The sequence below is a fragment of the Taudactylus pleione genome, unplaced genomic scaffold (assembly GCF_031769625.1).
Source record: "Taudactylus pleione unplaced genomic scaffold, aTauple2 ptg000101l, whole genome shotgun sequence".
Lineage (NCBI taxonomy): Eukaryota > Metazoa > Chordata > Amphibia > Anura > Myobatrachidae > Taudactylus > Taudactylus pleione.
Genome location: NW_028284503.1, coordinates 291,006 through 313,356, shown reverse-complemented (window position 1 = coordinate 313,356; position 22,351 = coordinate 291,006). Strand labels below are relative to the sequence as shown.

Genomic DNA, 22,351 nt, shown 5'->3' with positions numbered 1-22,351 from the left:
TTTCATCATGTCTTATTTTTATTTTTTTCTTACTTCTCCTTAATTACGTGCAGGATGTGGGTGGGAAGGTGCCGGCCGGGAGTTGTGGTTGGGTACCTCATGGGGGGCCCCCTGTAGCAGGCTTTGTACGGCCCCCGGTCTGCTTTTATCCACAAGTGCCTCATTCATCAGCGAAGCAGCCCTAACTGGTCCTCGGAGTTCCCCCTCCCAACATAAAGGTCTGATAAGGAAGCTACTCAGCCTGCCATTGGGAAGTGGTGCTGGGCAGGTTCTGGTTTTGAGGGGGACTTTTTGCACGCATCTAGGAGAGGATCTTCTCTAGACAATAAGTATAAAGGTGGTCTGTGCTTAGGCTGTGGAGCTGGTGCTTTTCCTAAGAATTTGGTGTGAAGGTCTTGGGAGGAGATAAAGTACCAACCAATCAGCTCCTAACTGTCACGTTACAGGCTGTAAGCGGGATGCAGCAAAGGTAGAAATACCCAAAATGCGTGGTTGACCGCCATTCTCATATGCACCAAGTCCCGGAATGCGCATCATCCCCCGTAGCGCACATGAACCTGCAGGATGACACCAGCAGTGTTTCTGGGTCATAGACCGGGAAGGCCCTCCATCGCAAAGGTCTACTCATTCTGAATGCCTCTTAATGAACGCTGGCTGCATGCGCACAGCGGTGGGATGCATCCCGAATGCGATGTCCTGCATCCCGCCCTACGTTTGAAAAATGAGTTAGGAGCTGATTGGTTGGTACTTTATCATTCTCCACTTTTATCTCTCGCCAAGGCTTAATGCATCTCCCCCTTGGTCTCCTAACAGGCGGCGTGCCTGTCTCTGGGGTGTAGTGTGGGGGAGAGGCGTGGTCCGGTGAATGTAGTTACTAAACCTACTAACTCCCAAAACGGCTAATCCCCTACTGTGGTCTGTGTGACGCTAATCTTGTCAGACGTGTGGAGGGGCTGATAGCAGGTGGGGGGCTTATTATATCTGACTATACCTGACCGGCTCTGCCCCACCCCCCACATTAATCCTCTATAGCTGGACAGGCAGACCCTTTTATAGGATCCGTGTGTATCAGTGTACAGATAATCTGCCTGTGATGACTGAACGTACACACCCGGTAAGGGCCGGCAGTTCACGGTATAATATGGTCTATTAAAGCGTAAGTTGTGCCTGCTCCAGGCTATAAGTTAATGCAGGAACATGACTTTATAGTGGTTTGTGTATGTTACAGCCGACATGACTCACAGATGGATAAACTGACTTTTTAGTAATTTATTTTCTGGCTGACGCTGTAATGAAATGTTGTGTTTTGTGGTTGAGTTTTTCTTATACTTTAAATGGAGGAACATCTTTAATAATAGCAGTCTTGTGTAATGTGTTTGCCAGAGACTGGAATGTGCCTGACAATGTTGTTGTTAGAGTAATTTGGCAGATGATACGCCGGCCATTGCTCGCTGTGCGATACATTAATAATGATGCAGGGTGATAGACCCTGGCTAAGGGATCTTACTTAAACCATGGAGGGCTCCTGACTGTCGGAGGGATTTGTGCAGGTTTAGTACATACGGGCCACACGATTACCAGCCAAGTGTCGTCAGCAGTGATTGGGGGTACATGTCTGCTAAAGCTGGGGGTCCCACATGGCGCATTTTTGTTTCTGGCGCTTTTTTTCAACCCAAATTGTTGTCGCTTGGCCGCTGTCCTTTCTGCCGCGATTCAGACATTGGATGAACCCAAATTAACCCGACGAGTTGGACTAGATGCTATTATATTTTTTCACAGGTCCTAAAAGGAAGTAATGGGAGGAGGGGAGGGGTGTTTGTGGGCACGAGGGTCACTTGGGGGTCCTGTTTTTTTTTTTTTTTTTTGTTAAAAACCATGATGGCGGTGCTCGGCAGCTAATCACCATGATGGCGGTGCTCGGCAGCTAATCACCATGATGGCGGTGCTCGGCAGCTAATCACCATGATGGCGGTGCTCGGCAGCTAATCACCATGATGGCGGTGCTCGGCAGCTAATCACCATGATGGCGGTGCTCGGCAGCTAATCACCATGATGGCGGTGCTCGGCAGCTAATCACCATGATGGCGGTGCTCGGCAGCTAATCACCATGATGGCGGTGCTCGGTAGCTAATCACCATGGCAATATGTTGGTTTCTACAAATATTATTACTGTTGGGTATTTTTTGCTGGAGGCTAGAATTTACTCCAATGTTTTATCAACCTGTCCATTCCGGGTGTGGATTGAAAGATCTACAGTAAAATGATCGACAGTGTCTCGATAGACACCAGATGTTAGACAGTCATAGGTCGACAGGGACGCTAAATAATAGCATCGCTGTATGTACTTATAGTGGCGAGTTTCACTAAAATGGCGCTGGGCGGCCAGTCGCAAAATGGTGTCTCATTGCCATTCGCAAAATGGCATTGCGCAGATCTAATTTGAAACCGATCCTATATCAGCCAATTATCCGGCTTCGACAGTGGGGGAGAGGTTTAGGGTTAGGCACTGGGGGGGAAGGTTAGGGTTAGGCTCTAGGGGGGAAGGTTAGTTGGGGTTAGGCACTAGGGGGGAAGGTTAGGGTTAGGCACTAGGGGGGGAAGGTTAGGGTTAGGCACTAGGGGGGGGAAGGTTAGGGTTAGGCACTAGGGGGGGAAGGTTAGGGTTAGGCACTAGGGGGGGAAGGTTAGGGTTAGGCACTAGGGGGGGAAGGTTAGGGTTAGGCACTAGGGGGGGAAGGTTAGGGTTAGGCACTAGGGGGGGAAGGTTAGGGTTAGGCACTAGGGGGGGAAGGTTAGGGTTAGGCACTAGGGGGGGAAGGTTAGGGTTAGGCACTAGGGGGGGAAGGTTAGGGTTAGGCACTAGGGGGGGAAGGTTAGGGTTAGGCACTAGGGGGGGAAGGTTAGGGTTAGGCACTAGGGGGGGAAGGTTAGGGTTAGGCACTAGGGGGGGAAGGTTAGGGAAAAGCACTGGGGGGGAAGGTTAGTTAGGCTCTAGGGGGGGAAGGTTAGTTAGGGTCTAGGGGGGAAGGTTAGTTAGTGCCTAACCCTATGGGGGAAGGTTAGTTAGGGTTAGGCACTAGGGGGGAAGGTTAGGGTTAGGCACTAGGGGGGAAGGTTAGGGTTAGGCACTAGGGGGGGAAGGTTAGGGTTAGGCACTGGGGGGGAGGTTAGGCACTAGGGGGGCAAGGTTAGGGTTGGGCTCTAGGGGGGAAGGTTAGGGTTAGGCACTAGGGGGAGGAAGGTTAGTTAGGGTCAGGCACTAGGGGGAGGAAGGTTAGTTAGGGTCAGGCACTAGGGGGGGAGGTTAGGGTTAGGCACTAGGGGGGGAGGTTAGAGTTAGGCACTAGGGGGGGAGGTTAGGGTTAGGCACTAGGGGGGAGGTTAGGGTTAGGCACTAGGGGGGGAGGTTAGGGTTAGGCACTGGGGGGGAGGTTAGGGTTAGGCACTGGGGGGGAGGTTAGGGTTAGGCACTGGGGGGGAGGTTAGGGTTAGGCACTAGGGGGGGGAGGTTAGGGTTAGGCACTAGGGGGGGGAGGTTAGGGTTAGGCACTGGGGGGGGAAGGTTAGGGTTAGGCACTGGGGGGGGAAGGTTAGGGTTAGGCACTGGGGGGAAGGTTAGGTTAGGCACTGGGGGGGAAGGTTAGTTAGGGTTAGGCACTGGGGGGAAGGTTAGTTAGGGTTGGGCTCTAGGGGGGAAGGTTAGTTAGGGTTAGGCACTGGGGGAAGGTTAGTTAGGGTTAGGCACTGGGGGAAGGTTAGTTAGGGTTAGGCACTGGGGGAAGGTTAGTTAGGGTTAGGCACTAGGGGGGGGAAGGTTAGTTAGGGTTAGGCACTAGGGGGGCAGGTTAGGGTTAGGCACTAGAGGGGGGAGGTAAGGCACTAGGGGGGCAAGGTTAGGGTTAGGCACTAGGGGGGGGGGGAAGGTTAGTTAGGATTAGTCACTAGGGGGGAAAGTTAGTTAGGGTTAGGCACTAGGGGGGAAGGTTAGGGTTAGGCACTGGGGGGGGAGGTTAGGGTTAGGCACTAGGGGGGGGAAGGTTAGGGTTAGGCACTGGGGGGGGAAGGTTAGGGTTAGTCACTAGAGGGGGAAGGTTAGGCCCTAGGGGGGGGGGTGGTTAGGGTTAGGCACTAGGGGGGAAGGTTAGGGTTAGGCACTGGGGGGGAGGTTAGGGTTAGGCACTAGGGGGGGGAAGGTTAGGGTTAGGCACTGGGGGGGGAAGGTTAGGGTTAGTCACTAGAGGGGGAAGGTTAGGCCCTAGGGGGGGGGGTGGTTAGGGTTAGGCACTAGGGGGTAAGGTTAGGGATAGGCACGAGAGGGGGGAGGTAAGGCACTAAGGGGGAAGGTTAGGGATAGGCACTGGGGGGGGAAGGTTAGGGATAGGCACTAGGGGGGGAAGGTTAGGGATAGGCACTAGGGTAGGGGATAGGTTTAGGCCGGAGGGAAGGAGGGGTAGGGTTAAGGTACTTGTATCCTAACCCTATCGGGATGCCGGCTTCTGGATTCTGACCACAGGGATCCCGAGCGCCAGCATCCCGTACCCCAAATGTCGCATATGAGATTAATCCATGCAGTTTTGTTAAGCGGTTTTGTTGCATCGTTACCTCATTTCAGATAAAAAGCTGCTTGGCGCAAGTCAAGTTGGTCGGGACCTGGCGAGCTGAGAAGGGCTTTTTGGCGCGACTGCGGCAGTAATATATGATTACGGCCGTATATGAATATACACATGCATATATAATTACACACATGCACACATACATATATACACACATATAATTACACGCATGCACACACATACATATACACGCACATATATAATTACACACATGCACACTTACATACACACATGCGCACACACATACGCATATTTAATTACACACATGCACACACATACACGCATATATAATTACAGATATATGCGTGTGTGTATATGTAAGTATGCATGTGTGTATATGTAAGTGTGTAATTATATATGCATGTGTAATTATATGTAAGTACAATTATATATGTGTGTATATGTAAGTGTGCATGTGTGTAATTATATATGCATGTGTGTATAATTACACACATGCGCGCGCACACATATATAATTACACACATATATAATTACACACATACACAATTACATATAATTACACACATGCACACACATATACACTCATATATAATTACACACATACATACACATATACACATGTGCACACACATTATTACACTCATATACACACACGTATAATTACACACATATATAATTATATATATATATATATATATACACACACATACATATATACACATACACTCATACATATAAACACATAATTACACACATGAGCGCGCACACACACATATAATGACACATATATAATTACACACACATATACACGCGTGCACACACACATAATGACACACACACACATACATATTCACACATGCGCACACACATATATAATTACACACACACACACACACATACATATACACACATGCGCGCGCGCACACACATATATAATGACATATATAATTACACATGCGCGCTCACACATATGACACACACATATAATTACACACCTACATATAATGACACACATATGTAATTACACACACACACACACACACATATATATAATTACACACATGCTCTTTGTTGGGTGCCCTGAGGCAGCGTCTCGCTGCTTTTCAGCATGAAGTGAGGTTATTGTGTCATTATCTCCGGGATAAAGGCTTTTCAGGCCTCTCCTGCATATTTCTGCCATCCTGTCATATTCCCGCGCTCACTATATACAATTCTCCTCGCTGTGGTGGATTATTCCGGCTGCATAAGTGTCCTAGTTACTGAGCTGTCTCCGTATCACCTACTGTATAATGTTTCTCCAGTCTCGTTACAACATGTTGGGTGAGTGTGTGACGTGAATTGCGAGCTCTGGGGGTTTTGCTTCATGTTTATGCCTCTTCCTGGCTGCTGGATACATTTTGCCCTCACACAGAGCAAATCCTTATCTGGAGAATTGCGTTCCGGAGCGCAGCAATCGTCTATTTCTGTTCGCAGCTCTTATATTAATGTTGCGCAAAAAGATGGAGGGAAAAAAAAGGTCCATCTCTTATTATAGACAAGCCGCGTGTGTGAGATTAGAGTCACGTGAGCTGTCTGTTGTGGTTTCTGTTGTAGTTGACAACGTTTTTGCTATAAATGACTGTTTTCCCTAATGCTGTGATAGGCGACACCTTAGCTCTAGGTCCTCCTACCTTGTCACTGACAGCCAGATGCTACTGAAAACCTCCTGCGATCGGCGCTCACACCCAAGTCCTACACTCCTGTATTTCTAACACGACTGTGGTTCCTCCAGCTCGTCTCCCCGGTTATTGTGACTAATCTGATTCTCTGGTGCTCCCGTAGTTCCAAAATGGACGATGATGTAGAATTGCACCTCTGTAAAGTGCATGATTGCGCTTGGGAGGCTCATTCGCTTTAACACTGGTTCTTGGCTTTAGATTATGTGATAGAAGCACTGGAGAAGTGTGGAATGGCTGCTATATATGTCCCAGATTTCTGTCTTATGTCTTTTAAAACCCCCAGGTGAAGTCTGTTGGATAAGCAGATTAAAAATGTCGGCTTCTGTGAAAGCCAGAATGGTCCTGGGGGTGTGGATGTGAGGAGAGGGAGTGCTCCATCCACAGGCCACTCCAGGTGTTGGGCCTTTCAGCCAGGTAGCAGACTCATTAGGGCTTGCACCTGAAAGTGTCTCAGATAAGCTGGGTTTTTTCATAGCTGAGTGTCTCATACCTGGGAGAGCAGGCCGCAGGTTAGCTTGCTCTGAGTCACTGTTGGCTGTAAACCAGAAGGTACTGTGGACGGGGATTTTGTTTAGTGTTCTGTTAGATAGGGAACTTGCTGTCTAGTTAGTGCCCAGCTGGGCTAGGGTTTATTTTATGTTTTTGTTTCTTTGATTGTTGAAATTGCACAATAAAAACTGGCACCGTCCAGCTTGCACGAAAATCCACGACTGGAGTGCTGTTTCCTGGCTGCTGTGTGTAAGGTGGTCTCCATCTACCCCAGGAGAGGGACCCGCTACCCCGACCTTATCACAATTATCAAATATACTTTTAATTTTTATATTTTCCTCTACTGCTCCTTGTCAAGTGATCCCTACTTCTGCTGCGCCCCCCCCCCCCCCAATCTGTCATGCACCATGCAGCTAGTATGTTGTCACAGACCCCCTCTTACACATGGCATGGGTGGGGTCTTGCATGGCGGTCTGCCTGCATAAATAAAATTAGGACTCATCTCCTAGGCCAGAAAGAAAAATGCACAGAACGCTTGTGCAATAATGTCTGCTCTGCACATGCGGGAAGTCTGAAATAGTAACAGACGGACATTATCTAACGGTGACATTACTGAGCAATCACATCTGTCTACGATTCAGGCACAAAAGTTACAAAGCGATTGCAAGTCCCAGGGAAACGATTGCTTCACAGATGCGAATTGTGACCTGACTGCGCAGGGGAGAGACCTGCACGGTAGTGTATTTGGTAGGATAGTTTTTTGCCTCGCAGCGCTATACAACTGCACAGTTATAATAATACACCAGGCCGCACCAACCTGTGCCTCTCCAGCTGTTGTGAAACTACAAGTCCCAGCATCCCCGGCCACAATTTTGCTACTAGGGAATTCTAAAACTCTGGCAGGGCATGCTGGGACTTGTAGTTTCACAACAGCTGGGGCAGCCACAGGTTGGCCAGGCCTGATGTATACACAGTAGTAGCATTAATCCTTTTTTTAGGTAAATTATCTCCACCTTGCATGAACTGATCAGTGTGACTTCTGCATTTTGAAAAGTATTTTAACATCTTCATAAATTGTTAGCTTGTGAAACCGCGTCACCCCGTATGGCTCTCTGCGCACGGGTCACATGCTTGTATAAAGTCATTTATAGCGCTGACTACTAGAGGCTGGATGAGCATGACCCTGGGGTGCCTCACTACTGACATGCGTGTACGGTGCCTCACTACTGACATGCGTGTACGGTGCCTCACTACTTACATGCGTGTACGGTGCCTCACTACTGACATGCGTGTACGGTGCCTCACTACTGACATGCGTGTACGGTGCCTCACTACTGACATGCGTGTACGGTGCCTCACTACTGACATGCGTGTACCCGGATTGTCAGGCTGGGGGAGGGGTGTCCTGCGGTTTACAGCAGGAACAGCCTGTATAGTATCGGAGGGGTTTGATGAGTTGCCCTGCTGATACTCTGCGCCCGCCGGCCATGTTATCTGTGTTGGCAGCTGTTGTTTTCTGCTCGCTTATCATACTGTCATTTGGAACAGAAGGAGACTGTTGTACGCTCTCCTCCCTGCACACTTTTTGTAATTGGCAGGTTTCCCCCATTGTCAGGCATACAGCAAGATACTGTGCAAATGTTCTGCAGCCCCCATCAGTCCTGATCAATCGGGTACAAGATAAACGAGCCGCACCCACCCCTATCACTTCAGGGCTGAGGGTCAGACCGGTCAGCCTGGTGTTAAGCAACAGCATTAATATAATTAGTCCTGTCTCAGATCCCCCTATGCGGATGGAGCAGGGACTGACGGCATTGCTGAGAGTTGTAGTTCAGGGGCGGCCTCATCCCTGGATCACAGTCTTGCAGGAACGATGTGACGTTGTTGGCAGCTGGTGGCCTCCTGTGCACCGGTGTGTGTGCGCTCGGGCAGGTATGGGTGTTTGTGAGGGGATGTGCACTATGTCCTAATATGGAGACAATAGTCCCCTGTCTGCAGAAAGGGAAGGAGGTGGAATTACTTGTGCACACTAACCTTTCCAGATGCGAAGTGGCCTATACCCCTACCTGGAAGCAGATGCTTCTATGACGGTCAGACTGACCGCTACAGTCCGTCGCACACAGCGGCCAAGCGCTTCATTACAAGAACTTTCTGATTGCAAAAACATGATTATAAAAAAATCCCTTTCCCGCCCTCTCGTTCCTGTCCGTTGTAGCCTGCGAAACGAGGAACCGTCCATAGTAGTAGACAGGCTTCGTAATCTGCGTGTTACTACATGGTAAAACTTGCATTTACATATATGGTGGGGGCGGCCTTGAGCCATCACTAAAAACTATTGATTTATTTTCAGCAGTGTTGGTTGGAAGTTTTGGCACGATCTGGTTGGTAGAGGTACCTCTATAGTTGGTTGCCATGTTTTGTTGGCGGAAAGTGATCCATGCGATCATTCACCAATGTGATCTGTGTGTGGCCGTCTTAGACCCCCCCCCCCCGAGGAAAACACAGAGGTTTATTGTTGTGTGGGGGTGACCTGGATTAATGGCGAGGGGGGGGCTCCTATAGCCATTAGGGCACATTCAGATGTATGCGACCGGCGTCGTGTACAACCTAACCAGATGACCACCCAGATAACACCCCCATGTGATCCGTGCGCTCTGCCTGATTACATGACAGCCTTGTCCACCCAATTTGGTCACGGGTGTTGGAGCCAAATTGGATGAATCTCTGGTCAGTGGACGCACGAAGGATTGCATCACGCTCAATGAATTCGGCTGCATAATTTTATTGTCTTGTAACTGCTGCAATATCCTGCTACGCCTGGAACATTCTATATCCCATCCTGGTAGTGGAATGTGATATGGCTGCTTTACAGTATCCTCGCCCTATGACCCCCTTTTGTGCATGTCCACAGTGTTTAGTTGTACAATATGTTGCAGCTGGACGGAGACGCCGAACAATGTAAAAAATGCGGCATGACTCGCTGACATGTTAATTGCCCGGTCATCTGCTGGGGCCCATTAATGGCAGAAACGTGCTCCCTTCATGGGAGAGAAAACATTAGTTTTAAAGTGGGGGAATTTACAGTATGTCTGACAGAACGCAATGCAAGGGAGAGGTTCCTGCTTGCGCTGTAATTCCGCCTTTATATGTCTCTGTAAAACATTTGACCCCTGCTAAGCTGGAGCAGGGAGTTCTCTGTAACGTCATGTAGGGTATAGTAACTTTTTGCCTGTGAACTGCAGCTTCCAAAGTTTTAATGGGAGTTTAAAGTAAATAGTTGCAGTAATTGGAACATTCATGGGTCAGGTAGTTGGTCGGTGGTTTTTAAATACTGTTTTTATGGATAAAACTTCAGTAAAGTAAATTTGTCTGAAATAATGGGAAGCGCAACTTCGGTCGCGTGTGGTTCCGGCTTCACCATTTTATTTTTAGTGTCGTTGTCTCATCCAAGCAAGTTATTTTTATTCTGGGGAGAAGTCTAAAAATCATTGTTTGCCAAACTGTTATTTTGGGGCAGAACTTCAGTGGGTCCGTTATATAAATGAAATGTACCAGCTTAGTGATTTCTCTAGCGGATCTGGGAGATCTGTTTTCCTGCGATTTTAGTTTTGTGCAGTGCAAGAAAAGGGACGCAGGTATGTTGTCAACACAGACATTTCTGGGCAGCGTTTGAAGATATGTGATGTAAAACGCAAATGGCTGAGTTTTTTTCGGCTTCACAACCCTTTTTATTACGCCTAGACCCCTTTTTGCAGCTGCCATTGTGCTTTGCATCTTGCTTCTGCGCTCTCTTCCCTGCTATGACCACAGTAGGGAGACCTAATGTACTCCTCCGTTGCATGCGTTACACAGTGTACTTACTGTTGTGATTGAGACGCACGGTATCTGAGACATCGCGGAAAATGTGATGGTGCGATGCGTTCCTGGGAGGTGGCTAAGCAGACGTACAGTGATGGTCTGTGTTATGTGTGTGTCGCTGAAGTGTATGCGTACTCAGACGCTGATCGCTGACATTGGAGGCCATGGTCAAGCGCAAAATCTGTGCAATCCCATAGGGCTAGTACATGCTTGAATGGTGCGACTTATGGTGATGTCGACAGACGCACTATCTTTTCAGTTAGGGGCAAATAAACTCTAGGCCAGGACAAACCATGCTACTCTGCATGGGGGCAAATACAATTGTGTGCATGCAAAGTAAATACTGGCTGCTTTTGCACGTAGCCCACAGATGCTGGATGACTTAATGTAACAAACAATGCAACTGTTATCTCAGAACACCTGATATAGAGCGTACACACTCCGCAATCTTCCAAACGACCGCACAATAGATCATGTCGGATTGTTTTCTCCTGTACACCCTGTGCAATCATTGTGTAGATTAATGATCGTCCAGGCGACATATTCAGAGGAAAGATTGGACCAATATATCTTGTGATTGTGCATACACACTACATCATGTGCAGCGCAGTAGCTGGGACGAGGCGATGAGCGACTGATTGGTCATACACACTGTACGATCTGCGTCTGAACGATACATTGGATGATAAATCTTATAGGGGTCTATTTACTAAGCTGTGTTAGGAGTTAAAGTGAACCGTGAGAAGGTACCAGCCAATCAGCTCCCAATTGTCATTTTTCAAACACAGCCTGTGACATGGCAGTTAGGAGCTGATTGGCTGGTACTTTATCTAACAGCTTAGTAAATAGACCCCCATAGTGTGTACCCGGCTGTACACTACAGTTTATATCTGATCTAGGACACGTCCCTCCCACATATAACTCTCTGCACATCTTAAATCTGTCCGTCCGTCTTCCCCCCCCCCCCCCCTGCGACGCAGCATTGTCTTACCAATGTGCTAATTCCCGCCTTTTTTGCTTACTGACTGACTTTCTACTATTTCATTTTGGATGGCGTCTCACCACCTCATACTCAGTCTTTCAAAAATGGTTAACAATATTCCCAGCAGTCGGCAGTAGTTGCCGACCTGATATCTCGGTCGACCATGCACCCCACCCCTCATGCTGACTGCCTAGGTGCCATCCGTGACTCCGAAGTGTCCTTTGTGCCCCACGTTCACAGTCTGTATCTAAATCCTATTACACACACAGTATGCTTCTAAAGCTGGGTACTCCCTGAACGATGTGTGTACCCAGCGATGCGACATAAAACCCAGGTGCCGACGGGCCGACATATCGGGCGGTCTGTACACACTGACCGCCGCCCGATATGCCGCTACCCCTGCATGGGATCACGTGAGCGCGCACTACACGATATATTGCGTACACACTTCACATTTTATCGATTTGTCTTTCCGATATGTCGGAATCGGCCAAATCGTTAAAGATATCGTGTAGTGTGCACGGGGGTCTTAAGAAACCTATCCAGTATATACGCCCATACCCCACACAAGACCCTGCAAAGATTCATGCCCCCATTCTCTCTCCCACATTGACTATTGCAATAGTCTCCTTACTCTGTATCAAGTTCCCAAACTACTCACCTCCCTGTTCTATTATACCCGATCACCACCCCTCTTTTCTACACCCCTCTTTCCGTGTTATTCTACCTATTACCCCCCCAGACCCTCTATCCTGTTCTACCAGATTATCACCCTTCTCCTTCTAACCCTACGCAGTTCACACAGAACTTACATTTAGGGGTAACTTTACTGAAGTGAGAGTTTTAGAAGTGGAGACGTTGCCCATAGCAACCAACCAGATTCTAGCTATTATCTTCTAGAAGGTGATAGCAACCAACCAGATTCTAGCTATTATCTTCTAGAAGGTGATAGTTAAATATTAAGTAGAATCTGATTGGTTGCTATCACCTTCTAGAAGATAATAGCTAGAATCTGGTTGGTTGCTATGGGCAACGTCTCCACTTCTAAAACTCCCACTTTAGTAAATATGCCCCTAATTCTCCTTTCTATGCTCCGTAACCATCTGATCCCAAACTAACATTGCTGTGTGACTGGATCCTAGAACCCACGTAGCCCTTGTAATAACATACAGTGCGAAACCGCAGGGAGGTGATCTGCGCTGATTACTTCCCTTTCTATACAGATCATGGCTGCTGCAGTCATTTCCCCTCCTAGTTTCTGTTCTTCTGGTTTTCCAGTCTTTGGGTTGTGTCGCTCTTCAAAGTTTTAATTCTTTTCCTGTTTTGGGAGTGGGCCGCGTTTATCTATTGTGATAGCAGAACGCGGTGTCAGCCCGATGCGTGTCACGGCCTGGAGGGGGACATGAAAGAGCTGCCGTCTTTGTACAGGCAGAGCATTAAATCCGCTGTTCTGTAACTGAGCAAACACCTCAGTCACCTGCACTCACATTGCACAGGCTGTCCGTGTAAGTGTGCGCTCGCCCCTGGACGGCGGTCAGGGCGCCCTGCGGAATAGGGACATGCCAATATATATTTGCAACAGGCGGATTATTTTTCCGTGTTTCGTTTGGCAGAATAATAAAACTGATGGTGGTGTCTTTGGAACCGGCGGGTTCTGTGTTCTGAATCGTTTTTCTGACTTGTAGCAGTTTTAACTCTGTGTGCTCCGGGCAAAATCTGAAATGCTGTATAATAAATACGTAACTACGACAAGATGCTATTATTATTATTCTTATTATTATTCTTCTTCTTATTATTATTATTATTATATTCTGTATTGCGCCAGCTTGCAGTTTTCGGTTTGTCGTTACTGATAATTTGTTTCCGTTATCACTCGTTTAGCTGCTGGTGAGCGCCTGAATGGTGCACTATAATAGCATTAAAGTTTTCTTCCATCATGTTCGATCACAGGGCCTGATTCAATAGCGATTACGCACGCCGTTCAACTGCGATAGTATGCTAATTTATTGCGCTCGCTATGCCACCGCAGCACTACAGAAGGACACCCACTTTACCTTACACACATCCGTAATGTTTAGCCAGACTGCAAAACCATCGGTACAATCGAGTACCATCGCAGCCTTACACACACTTGTACAAGGTCAGACCGTATGGCGCGCATACACACGGTCAGATTTTGTGTCAGATCTGAACGATAACAATTTTCAAAATCGTTCATATCTGAAGGAAAATCTTGACATGTTTGTCAGATGAAGGATGCGCATTCCCGCTTGTCAGATAACGATATCTGATGTGTTTTGCAGTCAGATTTGGATGATTCCATTTATTTTTAATGCAGTCAAAAATCGTTCGTAGTTCATATCGTTGGTCAAATCGTTCATCAAATCGTTCATCTGACAAATCTGACCGTGTGTATGCACCTTAAAATTGCTAACCTCAGCGCACGCTATGAGTCCTCAGGCTGCGGAAGGCATCACAGTGAATAATTTTATGCACGCCCCTGCAATGTTGTTCAAACGCACTGGCACGCCTGCGTTTCGCCGACCACCACCCTCCCCCCGTCACCTCCCTCAAACGGAACTTCCTGTCGATCACTCTGCGATGTGTCTGCGTAGTCCCTGCGATCACAGTCCCGATAGCAGTGGACTCTTCGCGCACGTGCACTGCGATGAATGCGCAGTGCGAAACGCCTGACTGCGTGCGTATTAGCAGTTGGTAGCCAAGCTGAATCAGGAGCACGACACACTTTTCACAAGTTTCAAAAAGGAAATAGATTGCATTAATAAAAGCACACGGGGAACTGCATTAAACACGCCTCATGTGCGTTGGCTTTAATGCGGTGTAGCCATGTTTATAGCGTGTGCAGTCGCACTACAGCGTAACTGGATTCCTCTTCTGTGTTAGTAAGTGTCTGTGAGTATGTTGTGTATATAAACATCCCCCATACACGTGTCAGCTGGCATATGCCTCTGATATCAGGCCGCCTCTGTGCCCCGCAGCGGGTTATTTCTGGAAGATGCTGTAATGCGGAGCCGCCATTCCTGTGTTTGTAAACAGTCTCAGTATTGTCTTCCTGCGTCTCCACCTCCCCTGCACCTCGTCCCGCTCCTCTCCCCGGGTCTCTGGCCTGGCTCAGCCGAGGACAGGCCGTGGGTGGTGAGGACTGTGTGTATGAAGGAGAAGGTGCGAATGTTCCTGTGCCTCCTCCTCCTCCCCTGCACCTCGTCCTGCTCCTCTCCCCGGGTCTCTGGCCTGGCTCAGCCGAGGACAGGCCGTGGGTGGTGAGGACTGTGTGTATGAAGGAGAAGGTGCGAATGTTCCTGCGTCTCCTCCTCCCCTGCACCTCGTCCTGCTCCTCTCCCCGGGTCTCTGGCCTGGCTCAGCCGAGGACAGGCCGTGGGTGGTGAGGACTGTGTGTATGAAGGAGAAGGTGCGAATGTTCCTGCGTCTCCTCCTCCCCTGCACCTCGTCCCGCTCCTCTCCCCGGGTCTCTGGCCTGGCTCAGCCGAGGACAGGCCGTGGGTGGTGAGGACTGTGTGTATGAAGGAGAAGGTGCGAATGTTCCTGGGCTGCAGATCACGCGTTCTTTCCTTGATTCCGGCACCCGTGAGGCGGATTACAGTGTATATCGCCCTGTCTGTGGTACATACAGCATCTGTACAGAACGGGAGACAGGTGGGGCATTTGGGGAAACATTTAGGAAACCTGGGGCACCGGTTATTGTGTTTACTAAATGAAAGAAAACATTGAATTGGTTACTTTTGATCCCAGCGCCATTTTTTGTTCCAGTGAATTCAAACCTACGTTTGAAGGCGCCGGTAGCATAAGACGGGTGCAGGGCATTTTATTTCAGACTCTGCTTTGACCCTTCTATATAGCAAATTATTACATTTGCACCATTTATCACTAATGTCCAAATTCTCAGTTCTTGGCAGGTAAGGGTTAATGTCATCCATGGAGGGTACAGCGCGCACCCTCTCTGTTATCCAGTTATGTGCTACCTTTAGGCTGTACGCGCTGACGAGCAGGGCCCTCCTCCCCCATGTACTTTTCCTTCCCTCACTTATACGATCATTTCCTCCCCTCTGGCAGATGCCTTCGCCTGATCTTGCACGCCATCAGGTTTTACATCTAAATGCCGGTCGGTGACATTTAAGCGCTGTCCGCTGATCATCGTCAATCTACATTCAATTATACGCAGAGTAATGGCTGTGATTATCCGGCCTGCGGTGTCCCTGGCTGTAATATCTCTATTATGACACGCTCCCTCCCCTGCTAACGCCTCTGTGGTATCTGATCCTCAGGAGCAATGCTGGGTGAATAGAGGGGCTTGTGCTGGAGACCTAGCCCAGTACATCTGAGTAATGCTGCTCTCTGCGGATGTTTGGGGTGTGAGAGGCCTCCTGTTTTACGGCCCTATATTTACTTCCTAGTGATTCCCATGGGGTGCAGGGATGGATGATTTGTCCCTGTAACGCTTCCCACCTACAGAAAATAACCGCCCCCTGAATGGCAGGAGGGTCAGTCGGGCTGTGTAATTGCCTAATCATGCTGATAAATTCCAGCTCGCACACGCGATGGTGCACGGCAAATTGCCAACACCAATAAATGATAGTTCGGTGGAACATTACCCACTAGGTCTTGGACCATAGCTGCCTGTGTCCCTGAATCCTTGATGACCCTGGATGGACGGATGACCCGATGTAAGGCCGGCCAATGAGGGCGCCTCTCGCTCCCTGTGGCTAGCGCAGACCAGATCTGGGCTTAATGTCTGCACAGGAGGCGGCCAAACCTGAGGGCTTGGGGTGGTGCTGCAGTTAGGCTAAAGGATAATAGCAGCCACATTATTGGCCGTTTATCTTCCCGATCACCATTTCATTGGTTAGATCATGAACAAGCGTTACTTTTTATGGTAATCGCACCGGTCCCTTCAACGGGCGTCCGTTCCAGATCTCGCTTCTATGATCATTGGCCTATGGGCGAGAAATACCAATCGGAGGTTTCCCGAGATCACCTCACGCTCTGGGTGTGCGAGACGACCTCCCCTCCTCTCCTGTCGGCCAGCTCTATTTTAGGATAGTAAGCCTCGCAGCGCTGTGACGGGTCTGCCAGAGGGATAACTGAGGAGCTGTGAGGAGAGGACACTGACAGCCCGGGGTTTTGGCCGAACCACTTAGTTTTACACTGGGAAACGGAGAGGAGTTACCAGGGTCCTATCAGGTCTCCTCCTATAAGAGTGTCTGCCCTATGTAGCAGGCTCTGGCTGATGTATACAGTAACGCTGACCCTGTAGGTGACGGCAGAATGTACCTGCGAGGGTCAGGAGTAGTGGGCGAGCCCCAGCATTACATGGCATTGCCCTGGAGACCATATATTGCCCTGCAATGGGTAACAGGTTCTACTGGGGGCACTAGTTACTTTATGGCCTGCACAGCAAGACAATATAACACTTAACTATTACTTACATTTATAGGCACAATTTACACAGGGAATATAATCACTGTGAGCATATGGGGCTTCTGTGTCTTACTGAACTGGGTAATGTAAAATAAATGCACTATATATGTGAATAAATGGGCTCTGTTACCCTCTGCCGCAGGTGGCATGCTGGGCTGGGGGTGTCTGTAACTGGACAGGCAGAGATGGAGTGACAATGTGACAGTCTTGCTTTTTAAAACTTCATTGTGCAGATTATGCACCCGGCGGGATCTCTGACCACCTAGAATGACTGGGCAGACATGCAACTATCACACGCCTCACACGCCTCACACGTGTAACTGCAGAACATTGAATTGAAAAAAGAAAAGAAAAAAGGGAAATGAATCTCCACATTCATGCTACACTTTCTGATGTATTGAACTTGGGTCATTATTTGTCTTCATCTCCTTTTTGTACCAGTTTTAAGATGTGAATTTGACCTGTGAAATGCTCACAGCAGCACAGAGTAGATCAGGAGATGAGTGATGTGTTAGTGAGGACAGGGATGCATGTGACAGGGACAGTGACATGATGTGAGGAGGGGAATGTAGGCAGCAGGAAGCCACAGGCTGAGAGTTATATAGTGGGAGGAGCAGGATCCCCCAGCAGCACAGAGTATATCAGGAAATGAGTGATGTGGTAGAGCAAGGAGCAGGGCCCCCCAGCAGCACAGAGTATATCAGGAAATGAGTGATGTGGTAGAGCAAGGAGCAGGATCCCCCAGCAGCACAGAGTATATCAGGAAATGAGTGATGTGGTAGAGCAAGGAGCAGGGCCCCCCAGCAGCACTGAAGATTATAGTGACGAGCATCTCCCGCTCATATATCGGCTTCTCGTATTCACAAATAAAATGGTTATCTCACAACATCTGCAGTGTAAATCATGAACCCCCTACATGTTTGCAGTGATTTAGAGCCTGTGATTTATTGCACACACCATATAAGCTTGTGAAAGTGGCCGGTAATTCACTGCGCGTTACCCCAGCGATGGGGCTCTGTCACAGTTACTGCGCAGCTATGTAGATTAGGTCATGCACATGTGTGAATGATTATATTCTGCTGCTGAAGTTTAAAAGAAAACGCCTCCTGGTGCTTCCAGCTTGGCGCGCTGGCTTCCATCTTGATCTGCGATGCCAGTCAGCGAGGGCGCCAGCCCGTAACCTGTATGGAAACGTTACCTTGCATTACCCTGCACAGCGCGCAGACTAATACAGTAACACCAGTCGCTTTCTGTAGATATTTATACTAGAACTGTCAAACAAAGCGTCCTCCCACGCCGTCACAGGCGTAACAATCACTGCTGATGAATGGGCAAATCCGCTGCTTCTCTACCTGTTGTAGATTGCATAAAGCGTAGGCAGGCGCGTGCCATTCACATACACGGAAAGGTGCCTGTTCTGTCTCCCTTTCTCCTTAACGTTGGTATCCTGTGGCTGGGAGTCACTGCTGTCAGAGGGGAGATATTTCCAGATGATTACGAACTTGAACTTGTTTTCCTTGTTGTCTGTTAATGTGCCACTTCCTTCAGCTTGTATTTCCCCTTTCAGTGTTCCTGGGTGCACAGGTGTACTCATTACGCACTGACACATTTCCCAGGTCACCCAGCAGGTGCACAGGTGTACTCATTACTCACTGACACACATCCCAGGTCACCCAGCAGGAGCACAGGTGTACTCATTACGCACTGACACATTTCCCAGGTCACCCAGCAGGAGCACAGGTGTACTCATTACTCACTGACACATTTCCCAGGTCACCCAGCAGGTGCACAGGTGTAGTCATTACTCACTGACACATTTCCCAGGTCACCCAGCAGGTGCACAGGTGTACTCATTACTCACTCACACATTTCCCAGGTCACCCAGCAGGTGCACAGGTGTAGTCATTACTCACTCACACATTTCCCAGGTCACCCAGCAGGTGCACAGGTGTAGTCATTACTCACTGACACCTTTAACAGATGCACAACAGACTGTAATTATTTCACTTGTGATTCTGTCAGGACACCTGGAAAACATGCACTGTTTGGGGTCCTGCGGCCTATTGTATAGTGTTTATTACTCTTCCTTGTTTTTAGAGACATTTCTCAGACATTGTGTCCGGTTGGACATAGGGTAAGCCACTTGTCCATTCTACGTCCTGTCCCTTCGGATGACCCGCGGGCCCTGTCACTTCCTCAGTCTGCACGCTCCGGCATCCTGCGTCTGCGGTCAGATCCTGCACCCCTTCCTGTCCAGCACGCCTCCTGCCCTCTTGTGCATGTCTGCAGCTGGTCCTACCCGTGGGCCAATTGCTGATAAGGGGGCACAGGTCTATCCTGTGCATCTGGGCATTGCATCGTATGGATGCTACACAGAGGGGGCCGATTTTCCAGAAAGATTTAAGTGTATCTCAATATTTATCTTACTGAAAAGTTTACACTTTCGGAGGTGTGTATATTGGAGCTTGTCACTGACGTTGACAGGTTTGTATAGACATTGGCTGACCTTGTGCCCACCCACAGCGTGGAATTGGTACTCAACCTATCAACTCGCTAGGGATGCCACTGAGGCATTAAGAACTTTGTGCCTCATGCCTCAGTAGTAGGGTTTCTGGCTGTGAGTACGTTGGGCATCCCCTTTAAATAAACCTGACCGTCAGCTGAGGTGTCCTGCGCTTACCCGGGCCCCCAGGAGCTTGCAGATCACACCCTGTGTCTGTTGGGTATTTACACTACATGTCGAACAGTGATGGATACTATGGAATGGGGATTAAAGTGTCTGCAGGCCGCACTGTCCCAGCGTTGTGAGCTCAGCCCGGCTTGTGGGCTGGGGATCTACAGCTTGGAAAGTGATAGGAGCTGGAGGCCGTCGGCTGCCAGACACCTGTTCTCTGTGAGCTAATCTGTCAGAGCGTTAATCCTGTTCCATTCAGTTGCACAGCTGGGGCAGGTCTTCGGGGTTCAAGCTTCTGGTGTCCTATTGACCCCGCACATATTAGTGCGCTGCCTCATGGGGGCGCTCTCTGTCCACAGTGTTATATACAGAAATTGCTAACTTCATCGCACGCAGTGAGTACTTAAGCTCCGTATGTCGTCGCAGTGGCTAATTTATCCACGCCCATGCAACAACGTTCGACCGGACAGGCACGCCTGTGTTTCTCCGACCACTCGCTCTGCTATGGGTTCCTGTGTGGGTTCTGCGCGGTCACAATTCAGCCGCGGCGCACTGTGGTGCACGCACGCAGTACGCACCATCGGTCGATCTGCGTACCCTGTTGCAGTTGCGATCCGTTATGAATCGGGCAGATTGTTTTGCGTTCCGCCATGGATGCAGGATTGTAGTGGAGAAGCAGCCGGTGTAAGGGCCGGGCGCTGAGCGGTCACCTTTCGCTGCTGGTATTGGCTCGCTCAGGGGCGCCCTCCTCCCCAGGCTTCGAGCTCTCAGTGCTAGTTAGGATGTAGCATGTCTCTATAAGACTTGCGTCCCTTCCCGCGAGGGCAGTTGGGGATCTGGAATCTCCCCGAGGGTTTGGTTTCCCAGGTTTGCATGTTGCTGTTGTTTCCCCCTGACGAGCAGTTCCAGGACTCTGGCTGCTTTTCCTCCCTGGGTTGGCACAGAATACGTATATTATTTATGTGCTCGCCTCGCTCCTATGCACAGTCACTGGGAACATCCTCTTCTTGCACAGAGGAAACAGACGGCGCGTCATTCTGTACTGAACTATAACCACTTGTCCTGTCTATAAATGAAGCCTGTTTTCCGTTCTGTGTTTTGTACGGCTGTAGGCTATAGATATGTGTAATTCTCCTTATAATCTGTCAACGAGCAGAAGCTCTTTGAAATATCCTCCGTGAGATTCGCCGGAACGCTGCAGCGTTTTTTTTGGTCGGATTTATAAAGAAATCGGGGAAACCTTTTGGCGCACACGCTCCCCGGACCCCTCGCCATACACCGCGCCATGCCTGTAGCTCAGCGCTGAGAACAGAATCCTTTTTTTATTTTATGCCTGACATGACTGAATGTTTTATTAGGGACAAGTCCTGCTTCATTCCACTCTCGCGGCGTCAGATTATGTGCCAAAGCCACCTCGTGCCTCTCGGGTTCCGGCAGGGATCGGGAGTCGCACGTCAGCTGGGATTAAACAATGCCTCAGCGCTTGGTGCCAGGAGGATGGGCCAGTTGGTGACCCGTGAAGTCTGTGTTGATGGGGAACACTGGTGCTTGTGAAATGGTGACGGATAACACAGAGTACGGGGCGCTGTGTGATCCCCCCAACACTGCTACAGTGTGGCATTGGGCGCAGAGTGATAAAACATGTGTGGGCCAGTTGTGTCTGTCCGCAAACGTGTCTCCATTATATGGAGGGCGTCGTCGTTCTGTGAGTGAAAGTAAGTATGGGGATCTGGAAGAACACTTGGGTCTATGTACTAAGCTTTGGAAAGAAGTAAAGTGGACGGAGATATAGTACCAACCAGTTAGGAGCTGATTGGTTGGTACTTTATCGCCGTTCGCTTGAGCTCTCTTCAAGGCTTTGTACATAGACACCTTTAGTACAATGTAAACGGTCTAGGTTATTAATCATGTTTAATTCCTCGCCTCACTTGTCTTTATGACTGTAAAGTTTATGGTGTTGTGGTTTGCAGCCAAAGCATCGTAACGCTGCCCTTTGTATGGTGACTCGATTATTATGAATGATGGAAATCTGGTGGGGGTGCTAGGAAGCAACATCTAGTTACTGTTTTACATACCGAACAGTCCTAATTGGGAAAATAGGAACTTATTAGGCCACGTCCCTAGTACTGCCAAATATAGGCCATGCCCCATTGCCCCCAAGTATGACCAATTTACGTTGGGCCACACGTTTTAATGTGACTTGATTGAAGTGCTGTTGGCAGGTACGCGGTACCCCCCTTTGGTGCGTGTAAGAGGTCACCTGCAACCCGGGATTGTTTCGACCGTCCTGGTGCATCCGTTTGTAAAGGGCTTAAAAACGGCGGCAGTGCGGCACATTAAGGATGGACAATGTAACTGTGGTTCCGCAGTGTCCTCATTGTACGCTGTTGTATCCGATTGGTGTTAATGATGTGTAATCGCCAGGTTGGAGTTTTATCATTGTCCAGGGTTCAGAACAATACAGAACATTGTAAGATTAAGTGCTCTGCCGCTGTCTGTCTAACGTTCTGTAACGTGACACTAATTGTTCCGTGACACTAATGGTTCCGTGACTAGCCTAAGGGTTACAGGGACTACTTTGCATGTTACCAGAACAGTG

At 48.9% G+C, this 22,351-nt stretch overlaps 1 protein-coding gene across 24 annotated transcripts in view; it reads left to right on the top strand.

Annotated features, from left to right (window-relative positions):
• MICAL3 (microtubule associated monooxygenase, calponin and LIM domain containing 3) overlaps positions 1-22,351 on the top strand; it is a 134,857-nt gene that overhangs the window by 30,181 nt on the left and 82,325 nt on the right. The window lies entirely within an intron of this gene.